At 32.9% G+C, this 12,108-nt stretch overlaps 1 protein-coding gene across 4 annotated transcripts in view; it reads right to left on the bottom strand.

Moving 5' to 3' along the window:
• The window catches only part of NOL4 (nucleolar protein 4), a 381,073-nt gene that overhangs the window by 198,234 nt on the left and 170,731 nt on the right, over positions 1-12,108 (bottom strand). The window lies entirely within an intron of this gene.

The following is a 12,108-nucleotide window of genomic DNA, read 5'->3' as shown; positions in this document are numbered from 1 at the left end:
CAAGAAGATAGAGAAGTTGTAACTGCTCATTCTTCTCACTTTACTATGTATGTGTATGACATTCTGTTCAGACTTCATAGTCACTTTTATGTCACTTAACTCTATAAAAAACTGTATTATCTCTCTTTCTTTTAAATAGGTACAGAGGGATTTTTGTTAGAATTGTTTTCTTTCTCCATCAATTAAAAACTATAAAGTACCAAATAACTGTTAATTGTTGAGGTTGTTATTGTAATTATTATAATTATGATCATTTCAGGACCACAATGATATAAAATTATAGCAATTATCCATATGAAAATAAAATAAAATACTTTTATCTTTAACTAGTTGGATAATTACTACAAAATGCTTTTCCCAAAACTCAGCTGAATATATACTTTTTTCCTTTGCCTCAAATTTATTTTTATCATATATTAATGCCAAGAGCAAAAGTATAAAACTTCTCAAATTAAAAGTTATTAAATTTTAGAACTGTCAGACTCCAGTAATAAAAGACAACTTTTTGTTATACTAAGAAGCTGTATACTTTAAATGAAAAATACATGACAAGTTTTCATATACTCTAAATGCTATATACCAATATTAAAGAGGAAACAACATATAAAGTAGTCCAATGAATGCTAAAGATGCTTTGAAATTTTATGCAATAATGTAACCTAAAACAGACATTTGTAAATGATCTACATTATGAGTAAATTAGCTATTATAATTAAATGCAATATATGCTTTTAAAGACTTAAAGATCAAACTTAAGATGTCTAAAATCAAATTCGTTCCTGCCTCCCATTACTGCCACTACTCTCTTCAAAAACTTCCTCTTTGTATTGACTTTCCAATGTCTATAATGGCACCCGTGCATTTTCAGTCTTGACGGTTCTTTCTTTAATGCTACCCAGTCATGGGCCAAGACTATCTTCTGTGGTTACTTTATCACACTGCCCACCACAAAATACTACAATTTTCCATTGGTCATGCTCACCAGACTGTTTTTATGAAATCTTGAAAGTTAGTATTTTGCTCTATCCTTCTTATCATCTATCTTTTCATCTGTTATTTGGATGAAGCCAAATTAATCATCTTTTATTTTGCATTAATTTTTTTTGAGGCAGAGTCTCACTCTGTTGACCAGGCTGGTCTTGAACTCCTGGCCTCAAGTGATCCTTCTGCAACAGGCTCCCAAAGTGCTGGGCTAACAGGCATGGGCCACTGCCTGCCGTGAGCCTGGCCTGCCAAATAAATCTTGGTTGAATAAATTAATAAATGAAATTCCATAGATTATATATCTATGATTTCTTTCACATTTATTTTCTACTCTTAATTTCTAGTGTTTCTATACTAGTTTAGGCTCTTAGTTCTAACTGCCTTCCCCAATTATTACCCCTACCATTTATTCATCTTACTCAACATTTGAAGAATAAATATATCTTAACAGAGCACTGCTTCTACATCTCATTCCTGGTTCACAAATGCCCATTGACCCCTGTCTGCCCTCAAAAGTATATGTCATCAAAAGAACATATCCCAGTCTGACATTCTTTTCTTTCTACAACCTAATTTCAACAACTGCTCTGGCTATCCCCATACACCATGTTATCAATTTGCTTACATGCAACTTTAAGAAAACAAATAAATTTAGCATCTTACATAATTTTCCTGAGACATATGAAGTCAAACTTATAGCATATAGAGAAAAAATTTTCACAGCAGCATAAATCCCAAAATTTAAGAAAGAAAATAGAAATTGTTGCTATTTAACAGTCCTCTAAAGTGGCCCTTCTAGCTTAACAATGTATCATAGTATCGAATCAAATATGGTCAAATCAAATATTAATCTGATTTTTTAAAGCAAATACAAAACGTGTTCATATTATAGTATTATCTCTTGTGCTAAATAATATTTTTATTTTCAATATATTTTAAAATACACACATCAACCATCAATCACAATGGGCAGTTTTAGAAACTATCCTTAGTTTATGTAACAGACCATTATACCATTATGCAAATATATATTAATGCTTCATGTATTTGTTTGTTGAGTGTTCCCTAGCAGAGGTTTCTGTCATAAATTTCCTGTCCATTCCTTCATCTTGCCCTTTTCTGTACTCTGGTTTCCCATGCAAAAATTCAGACCATTTCCATATCACCTAATAATCCCAGAGCTTTCAGAAGACCTTGGCGATCTGAAGATTTTTACTCTTAAAATGACTCCTGGACTTTCCAAATGCCATTCCAAACTCTGAGACCAGTTCAGAATAGATCAACTTCTTTCCTAGATTCCTCAAGCATTGCCTTTCAAGAGAGAATCTGACTATGGAGGATGACCTGGTCCTCACCAAGCAATACCTTAGAAGAGCAGAAGGGGCCAAACCAAAACTTGCCTAAGAGAGATTACAAATCCCTGCCAGTCTTCTGTTGACAGCCAGCATTTATGTCTAGGTCAGCCACCACTATATTTTCAAAAGACATAAGCACAGAAGACAGGGGATGGAGAATTCTAAGAAACATAAAATTTTATTTTAACTGGTTAGGAATACCTACTAAAAAACTTTGGTTAAGGTAGTAAACTGGCTAAGTCCCTGACCATTTTTAAAATTTATTATTTAATTATCATATATATATACTTTAACTCTGCTATCTCAATAAATGGTGCCCATTTTTTTCTTAGCTATTCTTCTTTTTTCGTAGTCCTATTTTGTTAATTCTGCTCCCTGCCTCCTGCAGTGACCCTCTAAGTTTCACTCTTCCTGAAATAAAGTCATTGGTTTCTCTCCTTGCTATCCAAAGTCTATGAAGGGAGATAAGCTACTTTAGTTTGTTCTCTGGGGAGGACAAAAGGAACACAATTACCTCTTTCCTTTTGTAATTTTTAAGGGTCCTATCCTGAACTACTAACAGAAATCACCAAAAAGAGGTTGTTGGAATAATTAATGATCTTTCATTAAGAGGGACTCCCTGACTTCCTGCTTTGTCTCCGTTTTCTTAAGAGTACCAGGTTCTGCATAGTTACAACCTAAATGCTATTAAGCAAAGTATGACCCTTCTGGTTTTGTGTGTACTTCCTAACATATGAAGATAATAATTTTATCCAACATTTTAACATACCTGCTCAACTCTAGGACCAATGGTCTCTTCTAGCATTAAGTTTCAGGGAAAAGAAGTGCATGTGTGATCTGTGCTCTGTTTTTGCAGCAACACCCAAGTCTGTCTATTCTGAGAAATTAAAACACACTTCAATTGGCAATTAAATGTTTTTATGATAATAGCTATATTTAGCACAGACTGTAATGTTATTTGTAGTGTGTAGTACATTACTAGCAGGATTTTACACAGGAGAAACAATCCCAGTTTCTAAATATATGTTATAAATATATAGACATGATGGAAACAATTAAAAAACATCATGTATCACGGATGTAGCCTGATACAATTTTCATCATGAATATTTTAAATACAAAATAAATACATTCAGGGGAATACACACTGATAGTCATAAACACAAGGGTTACATATTAATATAATATGTAAAATCTACATAGTTTTGAAAAATTCTTTTCAATTTTGTATGTGGATTAAAGTGTCTCTTGAGGTAATTAAGTTTTTGAAAGACTAGCTATCTTCACAATAGATACTAATATCAAATATTTAAAATCCATACAAGGTTTCTAGCTTCTAAGCTAAAAATCATATGCTTCATAAGAATTGTGGAAGGAATTGTGTTAGCACAAACCAAAGAGGAAAAGAAAATGAACAAACCCACATAGACATAGACATCCCCCCAGAACAAAATCCATTTGAGGCAATCAACAAAAAATCCTGAAAGGTATACACATTGCACATGCCTTATGCTGAAAAGTTGAAGTACCAGGACCAAACAGAATAGCTATATTAATTGCTCTTCACTCAAAAATGCCTTTTCATCATATTATAATGACTTAAAAAGCCACACCACTTGCATACTTCTAAATGGATTTTTAAAATATGTATGCATAATTGAAAAAGGACATTTACAAACCTAAAATGAAATTTCATCACTTTTGTTGTTGAAGAAACACAACTTGCTTACACATGCAGATTTTTCCATGAATATTTTTTCTCTCTTGATGGAATTTTAGGTTTAAATGCACAACAATCTAGGGTAAATAAATCAAATGCCAAACGCATATAATACATTCTTTTTGCTTATCTAATTTTACAATGCTCCTGAGATTTTAGATGGATATTTCAAAAGTACCTAAAATTTTTCCTCAAGTTTCTGATCAGGTCAAACCTTTAAATAACAACTGAAGTAGGAAAAAATTGGCATTTATCAGAGTCTCCTCCTGTCATTCTACTGCTTCATGGGACAGTCTTGAACAAGACTTAGACAAACCTCATTCATCAATATTCTACTCTGGAGGAGCTGACACTTACTGTGAATTCTGCTCTTCAACTTAAATACCAATGTCTGTGGCAGGCCAATTCTATCATTGCAGATCCAGCATCCCTTAGGCGAGGTCCAACCTTTCTCTCGAAGTGCACCCAGGGATTAGTCTGACTTCCCCTAAATTCTCTCCTCTGCACAGTAAGAGCTAATCTTTCCTGTATGAAGCAGGAGATGGTGTTGCTATGACAACGGAGCACATTCTAGCAGTGGGACTACTGAGATGAGCCTTCAAAGACTCAGGGAAACATGCACTCAGTCTTCCTCCAGGGCTATGGGCTCCTTCCTTGAGGATTTAATCTCCCAACAAGTTTACTGTCAGACTGGGTTGTTGATTATCTGTACATTTTGCTACAGGGAGATCACTGGTTAAGAATATGGCTGGAAGATCACAGAGTTATTAAATAAAAGTGCCATTTTCAGTTTTAATAATTTTCCAGTTTAAATACTCTGTGTAGCTTTGTTAAAACACTACCCCCATTTAAATTAAAAGCATTTTGCTTACTTTTAGATTTTTAAAAATGATTATAATGTGTTGAGAATGGCACTATCAAGGAGAAGCTTTACATTTTTTTTGTTTGTATATCATCACCATTGTATCAACTTGAAGGTTAGATACAGACACACACACACACACACACACACACACACACATCCATTTTCTCTCTCCAGCGTCAATGTCTGGAGCCTTGAGGTTTCAGGGTGGGGGAAGGGTATGCTAACAAAAGCAAATCCTGCAGCCACATTTTGCCTACGTATATTAGCCAGAGAATAATCACAATAACTGCTAATCATTTAGAAAAATAATTATAAGTGGAATTTAAGTGCCTGTGCCACAGCAGAAGAGATCTAGTATCAAGCCATATTGTAGGAGGGCAGATTTCATATGTTATTTTCAAACATGGCAGTTAAATTTTTTGGAAAATAATGAACAGGTACATTAATATATATTTTAAACAGTTGATAGTACACTGTAATAGTTCTGACTATTTTGAACATTGAACATTCATTTTTCTTCAGAAACATTACTACGATTCAAACGAGTACATCCTTTTCATTGGAAGGAAAGATACAGGGCAGGAAAAGTTTTCCCCTCTCAGCAGCAGAGGTTCAGTTTACTCAATCACCCTGATTCAGGTTCTCACCCAGGGATTCATCTGACCTGTCCTCTTTACTCCTTAATTTCCCCATAATCTTTTCTATTTCTCAACCTTTTATGTTAGGAGCATCTATTCCTGCAAAACACCCTTCCCCCACTGGCTGTAATTATTCTCCTTTGTGGCTGAAGCAATAGAATCTATATCATCTACTTCTATTCTTTCAAGTGCCGAGAGCGAACAGGACTTTATGGATGTCGCTGTCACTCAGAGGTATGAGGATCTATATGTTAGTTAGATTCAATGCCACATTGGCCTTCTAGAAAATCATAGGGCTATCTTTAGTTTCTTCTTGCTTGTCACCTAATGCGTTTGAAAAGCTTTATTGATATTAACTAGAATCTCATTATTGCACATAATGCATGTATTTACATTTAGTAGTTCATTTAAAAGAGACAGGGTATTTTAAAACTCATTTTGATTTGTATTTGTTATTTTCATCATAGTAAAAAATGCTGTTAAATTTTTGCTAATGTGTGCCTTGGAATATATCTCCAGGATACATATGTACCCACTTCACAGTATATGCAGATAATTTTCCCCTCATGATCCTCTTTTCAGAGCTTGCTCTGAAGATGCATTCTCATAATTCAAAAAGTTATAGCACCTGTTTTCATTATGTTCATTATTATCTAATTAGTAAAGGGCTTTCATTTTTTGAAAAAGAAATTCACTCTCATATGAATTTGGATATCCAACATGTGTTGGATAAATGCCAACACATGTAAACAACATATGGCTTACTTTCAAAATCAATCAACCAGAATTATTTATTTCTAAATAATTTCTTAGTTAAAAATGTGTTGAAATAATTTACTGCTATAATAGATAATGTTACTATCTGCTATTCCTTTAGGACTGACTACCTGGACATCAATCATATTATATATTGTCTAGCCTCCCCAATAAGACAATATTGTTTGTAGAAAAAATTATTTAAGTAGTTATGGTGAGTGTGCCACAACTTAGATTTGGATGTTAAAAATGAGTTATAAACAACTAAGGTTATATGAATGCCAGAAATCACTACTGCAAGAAATTTTATAGTTTTTAAATTTTTTCTCATGTGTTATTTTTATGAGCCCTAATTTTTCAACATAATATTCAGTAGATCTGGTAAATTATAATAATACGTTTGTCTTAGGGGAAATAGGGAAAATGAGAGTAGGAAAAACAGCACTTTTCACAAAACAAGTTTTAAATATAAACCCCAAGGCAGTTCTGAGTAAAAAGACTGAAATATTGGAGCCTATAGTAAGGGGAACAAATGGGGAGTTGAGAACAATTTTTTTCTAAAAAGCCACCTTTCATGGAAGGGCCTGGATACAGCCTCTAGACTTTGGCTAGACACTGAACACAGACTCTAATGACAAACTGCATTACTAATCTCTCTCTGCTTCAGTTTTCTCACCATCAGAATAGACATAATAATAGTACCTTTATGAGAATTCAAGGAGTAAATATGTATAAATTTCTCATAATAATGCCTGACATATTGAAAATACTATGTAAATGTTAGGTGTCATTTAGGACCTTGAAGACAGGGACTAAATATTATTCAGCTTTGTCTCCCCTGTTCTTTTTTTTTTTTTTTTTTTTTTTTTGAGATGGAGTTTCACTCTTGTTGCCCAGGCTAGAGTGCAATGGCGTGACCTCTGCTCACTGCAACCTCCGACTCCTAGGTTCAAGCAATTCTCCTGCCTCAGCCTCCCGAGTAGCTGGGATTACAGGCATGTGTCACTAGGCCCGGCTCATTTTGTATTTTTAGTAGAGACAGGGTTTCTCCATGTTGGTCAGGCTGGTCTCAAACTCCCGACCTCAGGTGATCCACCCACCTCGGCCTCCCAAAGTGCTGGGATTACAGGCGCGAGCCACCGCACCCGGCTTGTCTCCCCTGTTCTTAATACAAAGTCTGCTATCAGGTATATACTTAATAAATGAAAATAAATATTTTTCATAAAATCTATATGACTGTAATATTTAATAAAGCAAAGTGAATAGACAATACTTTAGAATTCTAAATGTGTCAGAAGAAAAATGTAAATCTGTCTACATAATTATTATTGGTTTATAAAATTCAATAAATAAATATGTATTCAAGTAATCAATGAAGTAAATTTTAAATATATCATGTTCTTTCATACTCTTTATATTTTAAGAATTATTTGCTAAACAATAAGTAAACAACATAAGTAGGATTATCTTTGACTGTTAATAACAATAACATCTCCTTTAGTTTTATAAGAGAATGAGTTATCACTTATTAGAAAATTGATTTAGCATCTGCTTTATTAGATATTGTAGTAGGTGCTGGGATACAAAGGCTTAGACCACTGTGCCTGTCTTCAGTGAGTTCACAATTTAATGCAGGAAGCATACAGTCACTCAGCATAGTCTATGTGCCAGGCACTGCTCTAGGTGCTGGGGATATGAGAGTGAACCAAACAGAGAGAAATGTCTACTATAAGGAAGTTTCTCCCTGCTAGTGTGTGAGAGTGTGTGTGTGTTTTCAGGCAGGGGAAATGAATGTATTTTAAGTATTAGTGCTTCAGAGGAAAACAAATTCAAATTTTGGAATAAGAAAGGCAGTAAAAATAGGGATAAAATTTTAATTTTATACATATACATTTAATGCAAATTGATAAGGGCCATAAAAGCGCCACAAAGAAAGCACCATGCAACTAGGAAAAAGAGTGGCTAACTCTCTCCTAAGGAATATGGGAAGACTTCATAGAGGGAGTAGTAAAAATCTAATGAGGATTAAATATGTAAAAAGGTTCTTATCTGCATATTAACTAGCATTTACTTACACCATCTATATAATTTAATATCTAATAAAACAAAGTTAATAAATACTATGTAAGGATACTGAAGTATCAGGAGAGAAATAGAAATTTGTCTAATAACTAATCCATTATAGGTTTACAATGCTCAGAAATATTCCTTTAGTTAAAAACATGTTATTCTAGCAAATGGAGTAATACATGGTTGATCTATAAAAGTAAATTGCCCTCACTTTTGACACCATTGTCTTTTTTTTCTAAGATAAAAAACAACTAAAGAAGGATAATTATAACTCACTTTATTTGTACAGCAAAATAAATTCCAGATGGCTTAAACATTTAAATCTTTTTTAAAAAGCTGTACAAGTACTGAAAGAAGTTAAGGAAAATGTTTTAAACACAAACATAGAGGAAAACAAACTTTGGAGTATCTGTCAGGTAAATAATTGGCTGTTTGGTCCAGAAATCTACAAATCTATTCCCACACTTTTAAATTATTTATTAAACAATCATTTATTCAGCAGCAATCATGTGCAATGTATTAGGAGTAGAAAGAAAAATAAAATAGTATTTAATTTCTAGAAGCTCATGGTCTAGTATTATAGTACAGATGGACAAAAACGTAAGACTTTACTATTCAAAGTGCTAATTATTTTTATAAAATTATACACAGAATGCTACAAGAGAATCTAGGAGAGAACTTTTTCCTGGTACAGGGAGGTAGGCATATGAAATCATCTAATAAGCATGTAGATACAGTCATAATGGAATAGATTGGAGCAGTCCAATGTTCCCAATGAGAATAACCACAAAAGCTAATTTTGAAATATAGATGATTAAAATCTATTTAAAGGCATCAGACAGCTAAGAGAAAACTAGGACTTGAGAGCCCAAGATCCCCGAGGAAAGGACATGAGAGAAATGTGAACCAACATTCTGTAAGCAGCTTTTTCCCTCAGGGAAAACATCAATTTTGGTGTGAAAAGAGAGACGAAGAATATGAACATACATTGCTAATAGGTAGAGAACTTTTGGAACTCTTAAAATACTGAAGAAAAAATGGATTTCAGATTGAAGATGGTAGCAATGATGTAAGTAGTCAAAATTACAGAGAGAAGGTAGTAGCAGAGAAGTGAGACCACCATTCTATGGATTTGCCTTTAAGGCTTTGCATATTCCTAAATTGCCAAGAGCAAAAGACAAACGAGACAAACAGAAAACTGTTGAAAAGAAATACAGTAGTGTTTGCTGTACTCTCAGTTCTAAACTAAAAAGACAAGGACCATTAGGAAGGAAGAGCTTTTATGAGGAGTCCTGGCTCTCAGCTGGGACCACCAGTAGGTTAGACCCTATGAGTGGAAGGAAACATACGGAGAAAAAAGCTTATTATAAGAACTAAAACTCAGCATCAAGCCAGTTCAATACTTAATTTAATTCAAATGATCTGTGCCCCCTTATCTGCTGGAAGATGGAAAATTGTCTCTGAGCCAGATAACATTCCTAAGACCCTCTCTATTATCACTCTACTATTTTTCATACACAATGTCCAGACTTAAGAAACATACTTAAGAAAATAATGTTAGGAACATACAGGAAACAGATAAATGGTAATATCAGTTCTATGCTGATAAATGTTTAATAACCAGTTTCCAAAAAAGGGGGAGCAATATTGTAATTATACTGATATAAAAGATTTTTAACACGGTTTTTGAATTATAAAATATTTAATACTCTATTATAAATTTCATATATCCAATTGATTCTTTCAGAATACTCACATTGATTTTTACCAAACTATTATGTTTGTAGGCAATGACAATCAAGATGACAGAAATTGACAATCAAGTATACTTCAACATGGATGTGGGTTCATTTTTTTATTTATTCATGTTTATGAGTAAGATGAAAGTGAATGTTAAAGATGAATACTGGAAATTCACGTACTTGTCAGTGATGCAAGCAAATTCTCAGATAATTATTTTTAAATGCTAGATAGTTGGTATAATTTCAATCATTTCAAATATGTTAAGACTTGTTTTGTACCCTAACATGAGGTCTATTCTGAAGAATGTTCCATGTGCACTTGAGAAGAATGACTGGAGTGTTCTTTATATGTATGTTATGTCCAATTAGCTTATAGAATTGCTCAAGTCCTCTATTTCCTTATTCATCTTTTGTTTGGTTGTTGTTCTAACCATTATTAAAAGTGGGGTATTAAAGTCTCCTATTATTATTGTGCTGCTGTATGTTCCTTCCTTCAATTCTGCCAAGTTTGCTTCAGCTATTGGGAACTCTGATATTGGGTGCATGAATATTTATAAAATATTATATATTTTCTTGGTGAATTGGCCCTTTTATAATTATATGATATTATTATTTGTCTCTTCTAACAATTTTTATTTTAAAGTCTCCTTTTTTGATGTTAGTATAGCACCTCTGCTCTTTTTTAGTTATCACTTGCATAGAATATGCTTTAATCTTTGTGACTATCAGCCCATGTGTGTCCTTAACACCTAATGTTAGTCTAGTAGACAGCATATAGTTTGATCTTGATTTTTTAAATCCATTCAGCAAATTATATCTTTTGATCAGGGAGTTTAATCCATTTACATTTAAAGTCATTACTGATTTAGGGAAGGAGATACTAATGCCATTTTGTTAATTGTTTTCTGTGTGTCTTGTGGCTCTATTACTTCTCCTTTCCTCTCTTACTGCTTTTCTTTGTCTTTTGTTGACTTTTTATAATGGCATGCTTTGATTTTCTTTTCATTTCCTTTTGTATACATTGTTACTGTTGCAATTAGACAAAACATTAAAATTGTAACATAACATTCTAAATAATGTTATATATTAATATATTCTATATTGCATATTTCCATATTATATATATTTTATATATAACATATTAAAAAAATTATAACATTTTATTTTAAACTACTAACAACTTACTCTACTCCTTATTGTCCCTACTTTTATGTTATTGATGTCCCAAAGTACATCTTTATGTATTTTATATCCATTAACATATATTTATATTTGTTTTTATGTTTTTGGCATTTAAATTTTATATAAGAATTAAAAGTAAATTCATGCACCAAAATTATAATAATACAAGTTACTATATGTGGCCATGTATTTTTCTTTACTGAAGTTTGTATTTTCATCTAGCATTCTTTGAAGGACTCACTTTAGCATTTCTTGTAGAGTAGATCTAGTAGAATGAACTTCCTGAGATTTGTCTGATAAAATATTAAATTCTTCTCCATTTTTGAATTACTTTGTTGGCTGTAGTATTCTTGGTTGATAGCATTTTTTTCTCTAAACACTTTGAATAATATTATCACACTTCCTTTGGTCTATAAGGTTTCTGCTGAGAAATTATCTGATAATCTTATAGAGGCTACAATGTACATGATGAGTCTCTTTTCTCTTGCTGCTTTCACAGCTCTTTGACTTTCAACAGTTTGATTGTAATGGGTCCTGGTGGAGTCTCTATGGATTCATCCTGGTTGCAGTTGGTTGAGTTTCTTGAACATGTATGTCCATTTCTTTCCTCAGATTTGGGAAGTTTTTTGTCATTATTTCTTCAAATAAACTCTGCCCCTTTATCTCTCACTCTGTCTCTCTCTTTACTCCTTCTTGAATTCCCACAATTTGTATATTGGTCTGATTGATGGTACCCCATAAGTCCCTTAAGTTTTCTTTTCTTCATTCCTTTTTTTTTTTTCTCCGCTATCTCAAT

This window comes from Nomascus leucogenys, chromosome 4, assembly GCF_006542625.1.
Source record: "Nomascus leucogenys isolate Asia chromosome 4, Asia_NLE_v1, whole genome shotgun sequence".
Taxonomy (NCBI): domain Eukaryota; kingdom Metazoa; phylum Chordata; class Mammalia; order Primates; family Hylobatidae; genus Nomascus; species Nomascus leucogenys.
This window is presented reverse-complemented; position numbering and strand designations above follow the sequence as displayed.